Source organism: Oratosquilla oratoria, chromosome 8 (assembly GCF_046742065.1).
Source record: "Oratosquilla oratoria isolate Oo_2021 chromosome 8, ASM4674206v1, whole genome shotgun sequence".
Taxonomy (NCBI): Eukaryota; Metazoa; Arthropoda; class Malacostraca; order Stomatopoda; family Squillidae; genus Oratosquilla; species Oratosquilla oratoria.
The window spans coordinates 1,176,491-1,188,990 of NC_134784.1; the positions used below are offsets into that span (position 1 = coordinate 1,176,491).

The window sequence follows — 12,500 nt, forward strand, 5'->3', positions numbered from 1 at the left end:
CATTTGATATCGATTATAGATCTTATATTCATAGGATTTAATCCTAAGCTAAAGGATAACTTCCTTCTTTCTCTCTCTTTATCTCTCTCTCTTTTCTTTTCTCTCTCCCTCTCTCTTCTCCCTCCCTCTCTCTCTCTCTCTCTCTCTCTCTCTCTCTCTCTCTCTCTCTCTCTCTCACTCTCTCTCTTATCTTCTCTCTCTCTCTCTGTCTCTCTCTTATTCTTCTTCTTCTTCTTCTTCTTCTTCTTACTTTCTCTATTTCCCTTTCACACTCGTTTGCCCATATACATTGTTCTTTATTTCTTTCTTTCATTGTTGTTCCATCCCCCGTTCAATTCATCCTCAATCTCTTGCTATGTCTTCTCCGCCTCCTCTCCTCTCCTCTTCTCCTTATTCTCATCTCTTCCACCTCTTCCTTTTCTTCTGTATTCTCCCTCTCCTCCTCCTCCTTTTTTTCCTCCTCTTTTTCCTCCTCTTTCTCTCCTCTTTCTCCTTTTCGCCTACTCCTTTCTTCTCCTTCTCTCCTCTCTTTTCTCTCTCCTCCCCTATCCATCGACCTCCTCTTCCTTCATCTTCTCTCTCTCTTTTCTCCCTCCTTTTCCTCCTCCCTTGTCTTTTCTCAACTCCTCCTTCTCCTTTTCCTTCTTTCTTCTCCTCCTCCCCTCTCCATCTCTCCTCCTCTTCCTTCATCTTCTCTCTCTCTCCTCCCTCCTTTTCCTCCTCCTTTGTCTTTTTCTCCACCTCCTCTTTCTCATTCTTTTCTCCTTCTTCTTTTCCTCCTCCTCCTCCTCTTTCTCCCCCCCCCCCATCCTCCTATTTCTCTTTCTCTCTTATCTTCTCCTCTTCTTCCTCTTCCACCTCCTCTCTCACATCTCTCCCCTTTTTTTCCCTCCTCTTCTCTCCTCTCTCATCTTTCTTTCTCCTATTCTATACTTTATTTCTCTTTCCTCTTTTTCTCTCTCTCTTCACCCTCCCTCTCTCTTCTCTCTTTCCTTTGATCCCATTCTTTCTCTCTCTCTCTCTCTCTCTCACCCCCCTCTCTCTCCCCCTCTCTCTCCCCCTCTCTCTCCCCCTCTCTCTCCCCCCTCTCCTCTCTCCCCCTCTCTTCCCCCTCTCTCTCCCCCTCTCTCTCTCTCTCTCCCCCTCTCTCTCCCCCTCTCTCTCCCCCATATATCCATATATTATATATCCACCTAATAGCACCAGTTGGATTGGTAAGGACTAGATCGAATCCCCCTCACGCTTCTCGTCATCGTAACTATGTGAATAATTCGCTAGTGGACAGCGACATCAATCATACAATCCATGACCGTCGCGCAGAGGATTCGAACCACTGCCTATAGACCCAAGAGAGTCCACAGCACCCGCCTTTGACCACACGACCACAGACGATCTAAAAAGTGTACTAACTCATAATCTATCCTATTACCGACATTGGGGAGGTTGCTAACTGCCACCCATATTAACCACTTTTTATCATAAACCTAATCGCACGAGTGGTAATGGTAAGGACTATATCGAATCCCCCTCACGCTTCTCGTCATCGTAACTATGTGAATAATTCGCTAGTGGACAGCGACATCAATCATACAATCCATGACCGTCGTGCAGAGGATTCGAACCACTGCCAATAGACCCAAGAGAGTCCACAGAACCCACCATTGACCACACGACCACAGATGATCTAAAAGTGTACTAACTCATAATCTAAACTGATTACCGAGATTGGGGAGGTTGCTAACTGCCACCCATATTAAACCCCTTTTTACAATACACCTAATCGCACCAGTGGGAATGGTAAGGACTAGATCGAATCCCCCTCACGCTTCTCGTCATCGTAACTATGTGAATAATTCGATAGTGGACAGCGACATCAATCATACAATCCATGACCGTCGCGCAGAGGATTCGAACGACCGCCTATAGACTCAAGAGAGTCAACAGCACCGCCTTTGACCACACGACCACAGACGATCTAAAAGTGTACTAACTCATAATCTAACTGATTACCGAGATTGGGGAGGTTGTTAACTGCCACCCATATAAACCCCTTTTTACAATACACCTAATCGCACCAGTGGGAATGGTAAGGACTAGATCGAATCCCCCTCACGCTTCTCGTCATCGTAACTATGTGAATAATTCGCTGGTGGACAGCGACATCAATCATACAATCCATGACCGTCGCGCAGAGGATTCGAACCACTGCCTATACCCAAGAGAGTCCACAGCACCCGCCTTTGACCACACGACCACAGACGATCTAAAAGTGTACTAACTCGTAATCTAACTGATTACCGAGATTGGTGAGGTTTGTACCTGCGAGCCATATAAACCCCTTTTTACAATACACCTAATCGCACCAGTGGGAATGGTAAGGACTAGATCGAATCCCCCTCACGCTTCTCGTCATCGTAACTATGTGAATAATTCGCTAGTGGACAGCGACATCAATCATACAATCCATGACCGTCGCGCAGAGGATTCGAACCACTGCCTATAGACCCAAGAGAGTCCACAGCACCCGCCTTTGACCACACGACCACAGACGATCTAAAAGTGTACGAACTCGTAATCTATCTGATTACCGAGATTGGGGAGGTTGCTGATGTCGCTGTCTACTAGCGAATTATTCACATAGTTACGATGATGGGAAGCGTGAGGGGGATTCGATCTAGTCCTTACCATTCCCACTGGTGCGATTAGGTGTATGGTAAAAAGGGGTTTATATGGGTGCAGTTAGCAACCTCCCCAATCTCGGTAATCAGTTAGATTATGAGTTAGTACACTTTTAGATCGTCTGTGGTCGTGTGGTCAAAGGCGGGTGCTGTGGACTCTCTTGGGTCTATAGGCAGTGGTTCGAATCCTCTGCGCGACGGTCATGGATTGTATGATTGATGTCGCTGTCCACTAGCGAATTATTCACATAGTTACGATGACGAGAAGCGTGAGGGGGATTCGATCTAGTCCTTACCATTCCCACTGGTGCGATTAGGTGTATGGTAAAAAGGGGTTTATATGGGTGGCAGTTAGCAACCTCCCCAATCTCGGTAATCATTTAGATTACGAGTTAGTACTCTTTTGATCATCTGTGGTCGTGTGGTCAAAGGCGGGTGCTGTGGACTCTCTTGGGTCTATAGGCAGTGGTTCGAATCCTCTGCGCGACGGTCATGGATTGTATGATTGATGTCGCTGTCCACTAGCGAATTATTCACATAGTTACGATGACGAGAAGCGTGAGGGGGATTCGATCTAGTCCTTACCATTCCCACTGGTGCGATTAGGTGTATTGTAAAAAAGGGGTTTATATGGGTGGCAGTTAGCAACCTCCCCAATCTCGGTAATCAGTTAGATTACGAGTTAGTACACTTTTAGATCGTCTGTGGTCGTGTGGTCAAAGGCGGGTGCTGTGGACTCTCTTGGGTCTATAGGCAGTGGTTCGAATCCTCTGCGCGACGGTCATGGATTGTATGATTGATGTCGCTGTCCACTAGCGAATTATTCACACAGTTACGATGACGAGAAGCGTGAGGGGGATTCGATCTAGTCCTTACCATTCCCACTGGTGCGATTAGGTGTATTGTAAAAAGGGGTTTATATGGGTGGCAGTTAGCAACCTCCCCAATCTCGGTAATCAGTTAGATTACGAGTTAGTATATTTATATATTTATATATATATATATTTATTTATATATAGATATATATATATAGATATATATATATATATATATCTTTCACTATCTTTCTCCCTCCTCTCTCTCTCTGTCTCTCTCTATCTATATATATATGTGTATATATATATATATATATATATATATATCTCTTTTTCACTATCTCTCCCTCTCTCTCTCTCTCTCTCTCTCTCTCTCTCTCTCTCTCTCTCTCTCTCTCTCTCTCTCTCTCTCTCTCTCTCTCTCTCACTCTGTTGTCTTTTATATTTCATTATTTTGTCTTCTCCGATTACTTTCTTTTATTTGCGATGTCTTAGTCAATTTGCTTCCATAACATCGTTATCCTCCATTTTTTCTCTCTATTCTTCGCTTTCATCTACCCTCCATTCTTCCTCTCCACGTCCATACTCCACTCATTCCCTCACCCCCGCCTTCAATACCCCTCCACAATATCCCTCTCTCTTTTTTCTTCTCTTCTTTTTCATCGTCCTCTCTTCTCTTTCCCTCCTCTCTCTTTCAAGTACATGTTCTGTATATGCTTGAGTTATGTTGAGGAGAGATTAAACGCCATTGTGGCTTCAAAATTAAGTAAAAATATGCATAAAAATACAAAATCTAATTATTCCTTAAAGTCCTTGTGGTGTATATTTGCAAATATTTGTAGTTTCACTCAAATTTCCCCCTCGTAAAATAATAATGATGAAAAAAAAATAATAATAATAATAAGTAAATGAATAAGTAAATAAATGAATAAATGAATAACTTAATAAATCCAGAGTGGAAATATAAATCATAACCACTCACATAGGTGATGTATATGTATACATATATATATAAATATGTATGTGGGTACGTACTGTATGTATGTATGTATATATGTCTGCATATGTGTATGTATGTATGTATGTATGCATGTATATATGTATGTATATATGTGTCTGTGTGTGTGTATGTATGTATGCATGTATGTATATGTACGTACGTATGTATGTATGTATGTATGTATGTATGTATGTATGTATGTATGTATGTATGTATGTATGTACATATGTATGTAGGTATGTGCTATTATATGTATGTAAGTATGTGTGTATGTATGTATATATGTATGTATGTATGTATGTATGTATGTATGTATGAGCTATCATAAGTATGTATGTATGTATTTGTGTATATATGTATGTATGTATGTATGTTTGTATGTATGTATGTATGTATGTATGTATGTATGTATGTATGTAATGTACGTATGTATGTATGTATGTATGTATGTATGTATCTATGAATGTATGTATGTATGTATGTATGTATGTATGCATGTATGTATGTATATATGTTTGTATGTACTATTATATGTATGTATGTATGTATGTATGTGTGTATGTATGTATGTATGTATCTTCTTCAGTAAGCTTACTGAAGAAGACCGTGTATGTATGTATGTATGTATGTATGTATGTATGTATGTATGTATGTATGTATGTATGTATGTATGTATGTATGTATGTATGTATGTATGTATGTATGTATGTATGTAGTCCCCCACTCAGTAAGGTATCTCATCTTCAATTAAAACAACCCGTTCCTTCAGCGCTCACTACTACGCGGTTTCTAAGTCTTAAGTTTTGTGAGTTCAATCTTTGGCCATGGAACCCGTCCTGTTGCGGTCTTGATTCGCAACTCCTTGTTGTTGGTTCTGCTGTCGGGCCCAATTCCTCCTCCTCGACCTTTCCGCCGATGGGTTTTGACGATTGTGGTTCTCGGTCCCTCTAGCTTCTGCCGCCTGTCGATTTTATTCAGCTGAGGGAAACTGGTTCCGCGTCGAAAGGGCTAAAACTACATGCGAGTTGTCTGAAGGGGCTGCGTCTGAATTAAGCCCTTTTTCAGAATTTGTGCTCTTCCAGTGCACATGGCGATTTCCTAGCCCCTCAGGGCATGATGGAAATGGGCTATGAGAAGGTCAGGCTAAGCATATGGCAGTTTCCTAGCTTCTGGGCATAATGCAAATGGACTGAAAAAATAGTCAGTCTCAAAGTGCAAAATGCTTTCCAAGCCTCTCTGGGCTCGTAGAAATTGGGCTGTAAGTACGTCAGGCTAAGCACATGGCCGTTTTCTAGCCTCTGGGCAAGTTTTAAATGGGCTGGAAAAGGTCAAAATCAGAGATAAAAGTCCGTATTACGACGGCGTTTTCTGCCCTTTCGACGTCTCTGTGACCTGAAGAATGAGCTGAAGGGAGGTCACTTTCAGAGATAAAGGTCCTTTTATGGACTTTTCTGCCCTTTGTAGGTCTCTCTGACCTGAAGACTTAAAAGAATGTGACGTCGTATTGTCGTTCCTGCTCAAGGTCGACTGTAGGTTTAGTAATTGTATGAGGTTGTTGATGGTTGGCAGATTGATAATTTTTTTTCTTTTTTTCTGCTATTGTTTCTGGAACTATTGTCGTTTTGTAGTCTATCATTGTTGGTAGATGGTTGGTTCTTGTACTATTGTTATGAGGATTGAATATTTCAATTTCAAAGTGAATATCTGATTGATATCTTTTTAGCATGTGTTTGGTGTACTATTGTCTGGTATGGTGTGGCTGGGTTATAGTTTAAACACCTTTGTCCTCACAGGAAACGGGACAACCGGGTCAATAATTCTTCCCTGGGATCAATTCAGTCCGGTTCTCCCACAGAACCGGAGGCGTTTCTTCAAAATCTTTTATTTTGTCGGGCATTATAGGCTTTGGTATTAGATTTTGAAATTTCAATTTTTCAATCTTCTTCACTGATTTTACGGCGTTCTTATATTTCTCCATTAGAACTCCATGGGCTTTTTTCAAAATCTGCCGAACTTTTATCAGTGGGCTTTCTTGGTTTGGAGCCTCCATACAGTCCTAGACGACTTCAAAGATTAACTCTTCTAGCTTCTTTTGAGACGCTGAATCTCCTTCTGTATATTTAATCTTATTTTCTAATTGATTTAGTTCGACTCTTTTGAGATTGAATGAGGCATAATGCCTCTTGGTAAAGGATCTTTCTAACTTCTTCAAGCTCCTGTTTTGGAGCGTTGAAACATTCTTCGATGACTTCAAATATTAATCTTTCTAGCATCTTTGAGACGCTGAATATCCTTCGGTATAGGTAATCTTATTTTCTAATCTATCTAGTTGGGCTTTTGTAGACTAAATGAGGCATTAGTGCCTCTTGGTACAGGACCTTGCTAACTTCTTTTTCAAGTTCCTGTCTTCTTGATGGGGTAAAAACAGCTCCAGAAGGTCTTGAGCACTGACATGATGGGCAATGAGTTTGTAATAAACATTTCCTTTCAACCTTTCTTCTTTTTAGAAAGTAAGTGTATACGTTATGTAGGGCGTGGGCGAACCGCCCCTACCGACAGAGTATACGTGTAGGGGTACCGCTGGGGCACCAGTGTATACGTTATATATGTGGTTGTGGCCACCGCGAGCCACCAGTGTAACCGTTATGGTAGGTTATATGGTTACGTAGGGAAATCTTAATGCGGCGAGATAGACTCCAAAGCGGGAGTTTTCTTTGTTTATTCAAACAAGAGATTCAGGTTAAACTACAAATGCAATTGCCCCTTTGGGCTAAATACAATAAGTGCCAGGCCTTGACCTAGGGCACGATAGCTCTGACCTCTGGCCGGTAGGTTCGTGACCTACCCAGCCTCTGGCAGTAGGTTCTTCACCTACCCCAGCTCTGGCTACGTGACATGGGTGTTAAACATTTTATAGGAGTGTTAGTGGTTTCAAGCAAGAGTGTTAGTCTTGTTATTCATTGCATGGGGTCTGTTCTATGTAAGAGGGTTAGTCCTTTAATTGGTGGATATTGTTTGGTATATTATATATATATATGTTAGTTTATGCTTAATACACTAGGGCAGTTATAATAAAAAGGATTTATGATAGGTTAGTCTGGTGACACTAGGCATCTATATCTTGTTTGTCTTCAAATGTGCTGCGTTAGGTGTACATGTCGTGGGAAACGCAAGGTAAGCAAGAGGAAGTCTCGCTCTGTTGCAAGCATGTGGATCACGTGCGTGGATACATTGCCTCCCTGACCTTTTTGAGGTACGTCCTCGTACCTTGGGTTAAGGTCGTGACAGTGGGGGATGGCATACATAATTGAATACAATATAGATATGATAATTGTAAGTTGCTAGTGGGTGATATTGATCAACAAAATATGTTTGAATGAGTAAAAAGGGGGGATTTTTACGTATATTATCATATCTTTTTGTGTGTTCAGTAAGCCATGTACAAAAAAATTTACACTAGTATATTCTCTTTTCAATGAGAACAATTTTCACTGTTCACCATACACTTGTTTCTCTGTTCAATGAGAATTTTTTATAATCTCTTTTCTATGAGATATTATTTGGAATGCACTATTTCACTACAGTCATAGCTTACTGAAGACATGACATCCTAATTTTTAGTGTTTGTTTTTGATTATTATTGTTAGTTTGTGTAGAGCTAAAATTCATATTATTATATATGATATTTTATAGACATATAAACTTATACAAGTTTGTTATTTATGAGAATGGTTATTGGTTAAATTTTACATGGGCTGTTATTCTTATGGGCTGATACATATTTATATTTACTTAAGGCAGTTAATTTATTTTATTTTATTTTATTTTATTTTGTATGGTATGGAATGCTTATTCATCCTGTTTGAGTGGGTTGGGTTTTGAGTGTATTATTCCGGGGCTTCACGGTCGGAAGAAAGTAGAGAAGTACTTGTATAGATATTGAAAAGTTTTTATAAGTAAATGATCGTGAGGACCTATCCTATCGAATCGCATGACGTCCTGCGTCCGAAGGAGGAATAATTACTGTAAATTCATAGTTTAAGTGTTAGTTATGTTCATCTTGGGAGTTGTCGTTGTATATTGATTTATCGTAATTTACTATGTTTCGGGTGACTGCCTGGAAGATGTCTTCGCGGTGACATTTTGATATTTTGAGGTCTTACGTTAAAATTGAAAAAATATTTCGTAAAGTTAAAAATTACACTAGTGGATGTTTTGATTATTAGGTTTTGTCTATCGTGGTCTTTGAATTTCTATAATTGTAACTAATAGATAGTTCTACGTGAGCTAATTTACATTTTAAAGAATTGTAATTAAAATGATTATTACATTTCTGTGATACGTGTGTTATGCATATACATCTATGGGAATATACAAAAAAAAAATACAAAATAATTATTTGGTACTTAGGTACGAGTACTGTGGGTCTACGTCTTGAAGTCCGGGAAGCACTGGGTAGGTGCCGTGAGCGGATGTGAACTGTCGTGGTCCAAGTTGTTGACATCGGCTGAGGCCAACATCTCCATTGTCAGCGAATCTTGGTGTGCCAAGGGTGGCGGTGGGTGGAGGGTGAGGTTGTGTGGTTGGGGTGGGTAAGCGAGAATGCTGACCCGATGCGAAGAGCAGGTATGTTAGGCGGGTCCGGGCCTAGCTGCTGTGAAGCTTATGGTCTGGGTGGAAGGGGTGGGGGTGGAGGCTGGTCTAGGCGGGTCTGGGCCTAAGGGCTGCAAGCCTCTGGTGTGGCCGGTCATAGCGAAGCTTCTGGTCTGGGTGGACATGGAGGGGGGGGGGTGGAGGCTGTTTCTCGTCCGGCTTCTGAATTATATAAAAAAAAGGGGGGGAATTAGTGGGAGTCTATGGTTTATACTCACGGAGATTGGTGACGGTAGTTTTGGGTGGCGGACGAGGTTGTCTCTCGGATGTGTCTCGTCGGCCTGGGTCCACTGCTTGAAGGGATAGAGGGGGGTGGGGGTTAGATATGCTTACCGAGGTGCTGAGCTTGCGGATTTCGCGTTGTTCTCGGGTGAATGGAAACCTGTGGTTTTGATTGAAGTTCTATCTCTTGGTTTGGAGTCTTGATGAGGTGCGGTGTAGAGTTGACCGGTTCTTCTATGTCGCTGTAGATATCTGTCTACAGAGACTATGGTAGCGTACTGCCACCAGGTTGGTTCAAAATCGAATGGGTTTCAATTTCACCACCGATTCTAAGATTGATGCAAAGCTGCGATCTTAGAATTCTGACTGTCGTCTCGAAGGGAGGTGGTTGGTGGTGCGCTTGTAGGTAGACGTGTTGCTTGCTTGACGAAGTGATGAGCTAGCTTTCTGATGCGGTTGATGAGAAGTAGACGATGTCTGCTTCGTAGACGATCTCGGTCGTCTGAGCTGCAGGCGCGGCTGATCTGAATAGAATCAAGTGGCTTGAAGGAAGATATGAGAAGTCGAAGATAGACGGTTTCTTCTTTCGTTGCTCCTTCTGAATGTTCTGAATGGTAGGCGTGGCTTGAATTGACTGAAGAATGTATTCGGCCTTCTGTGGTAGGCATGTGTGAAACCAGTGTTTCTTGGTATAAAGTAGGCTTGTATCTTCGGAGGTTGGAATAGAGTACCGCTCGCCAGTTGGATTGGTTGTGTAACCTTTGTAGTATGGCTGATGACGGCGCTTCTATTCAGGACGTGGGAGCACCGCTCGCCACCAGTGTATACGTTATGTAGGGCGTGGGCGAACCGCCGCTGCCGCCAGTGTATCCAGTGTATACGTTATATACGTGGTTGTGGCCACCGCGAGCCACCAGTGTAACCGTTATGGTAGGTTATATGGTTACGTAGGGAAGTCTTAATGCGGCGAGATAGACTCCAAAGCGGGAGTTTTCTTTGTTTATTCAAACAAGAGATTCAGGTTAAACTACAAATGTAATTGCCCCTTTGGGCTAAATACAATAAGTGCCAGGCCTTGACCTAGGGCACGATAGCTCTGATCTCTGGCCGGTAGGTTCGTGACCTACCCAGCCTCTGGCAGTAGGTTCTTCACCTACCCCAGCTCTGGCTACGTGACATGGGTGTTAAACATTTTATAGGAGTGTTAGTGGTTTCAAGCAAGAGTGTTAGTCTTGTTATTCATTGCATGGGGTCTGTTCTATGTAAGAGGGTTAGTCCTATAATTGGTGGATATTGTTTGGTATATTATATATGTTAGTTTATGCTTAATACACTAGGGCAGTTATAATAAAAGGATTTATGATAGGTTAGTCTGGTGACACTAGGCATCTATATCTTGTTTGTCTTCAAATGTGCTGCGTTAGGTGTACATGTCGTGGGAAACGCAAGGTAAGCAAGAGGAAGTCTCGCTCTGTTGCAAGCATGTGGATCACGTGCGTGGTGGGTGATGGTTAGTAAGTGGTAATGGATACAGTAAGAAAATATAAATTTTACTTCAGGACAGACCTGTAGGGACTAGACAAGATGGCCTCTGACTAGGATAGCCCATCTGAATGGAACTGCACTGTATAGGTTTTGTATGTATGTACACATGTACGTGTGTGTGTACGTATATACTTTATATTTGCGTATGTACTATGTATGTACGTATGTACTATGTATGTATGTATCAGTTTGTGTTAGTACGTATGTACTGTATTATGTACCTATGTATTATGTATGTACGAATGTACTGTGTATGTACCAGCGACAAAAAATACACGGAAGTGACGAGCGATTTCGCTCGGGAAAGTTCCAATGTCGCTCTCGCAAATCCAATAGCGGGAGCGATCCCCCCCCCCCCCAAAAAAAAAAAAACGCTCCCGCGGCAAGATTCAACGTTTTTCATGCATTATCCATCATTTGGCAATCCCTGAATCCCATCACCATTGATGAAAGGATCAGAGCAAACACAACTTACCCGTGATCAATCATTGCATTATCAATCGATATCATAAACGCAACGCATCAATCAACTTTAATTTGTTGATGTACGTACATATGTGTACGCGGTATAGCTGCTAGAGTTCAATGGCTTACCTAGCCAAGCATCGTATCAGCTGCATGCGCGCGTATACTAGCCCATTCAACTCCGATGCCAAGATCCTTGTCATTTGGTCAAATAAAACAAAAAAATCATAAAACACCAAAATGTTTGATCAAACACCAGAAAAATATGACGTCAGTCCTCGTGCGGTCAACCGACTGACGTCATATTTTTCTGGTGTTTGATCAATGAGTTTGGTGGTTTATGATTTTTTGTTTTATTTGTCCAAATTACAAAAATCTTGTATCGAAGTTGAATGGGCTAGTACATCTTGACTAGGACTCTGCACGACTATCGTGCTACATAATGTCGCTAGTTCCGAATTGCATGGTACCTGTATGCAGGGAAGTTCATTGGTTGCATGCAGCTAGCTGCCTAATCAACGCTGACTACATGTACAATGCCACCATTACCCAATACCACATCACCGCATGCATACGTACACTGTACATATGCAAACTCGCTCCTACATGAGTAATGGGGTTAGCCTTCCAATAGTTTGAAGGAAATCGAACCTGCAAAAACATGGCTCTGGAAGTATCTAATTGGTTTAAGTGATCATTTGCCATTCCGCACAGTTTTGTATCATCAGCAAATTTGGAAACAGTAGATCTTAGTCTATGGTCTATATCATTTATATATACTATGAATAGAAGTGGCAAGAACGGAACCCTGAGGAACTCCACTTGTAACATTTTCCCATCTAGAAGTTTTTCCATTTAAAACAACTCTTTGTTTTCGACCATTCAACCAATTACTAGTCCAACTTAATAGGCTACCACTTATTCCGTGTAAAGCTAATTTAGTAAGTAGTCTTTCGTGTGGGACGGTATCAAAAGCTTTTGCAAAGTCTAGATATATTAAATCTATATTGTTTCTTTTGTCATAATTCGATATAACTGTGTTGTAGAATTCGAGTAAGTTAGTCACGCAAGAACGTTTCCGTCTGAAACCATGCTGGCTATCATTTATCAAACAGTTACTTT

General features: G+C 41.5%; 1 protein-coding gene across 1 annotated transcript in view; it reads left to right on the plus strand.

The window, feature by feature from the left end:
• Nucleotides 1-12,500, plus strand: part of LOC143027517 (uncharacterized) — a 50,123-nt gene that overhangs the window by 23,301 nt on the left and 14,322 nt on the right. The gene's annotated exons all lie outside the window — the stretch shown is intronic.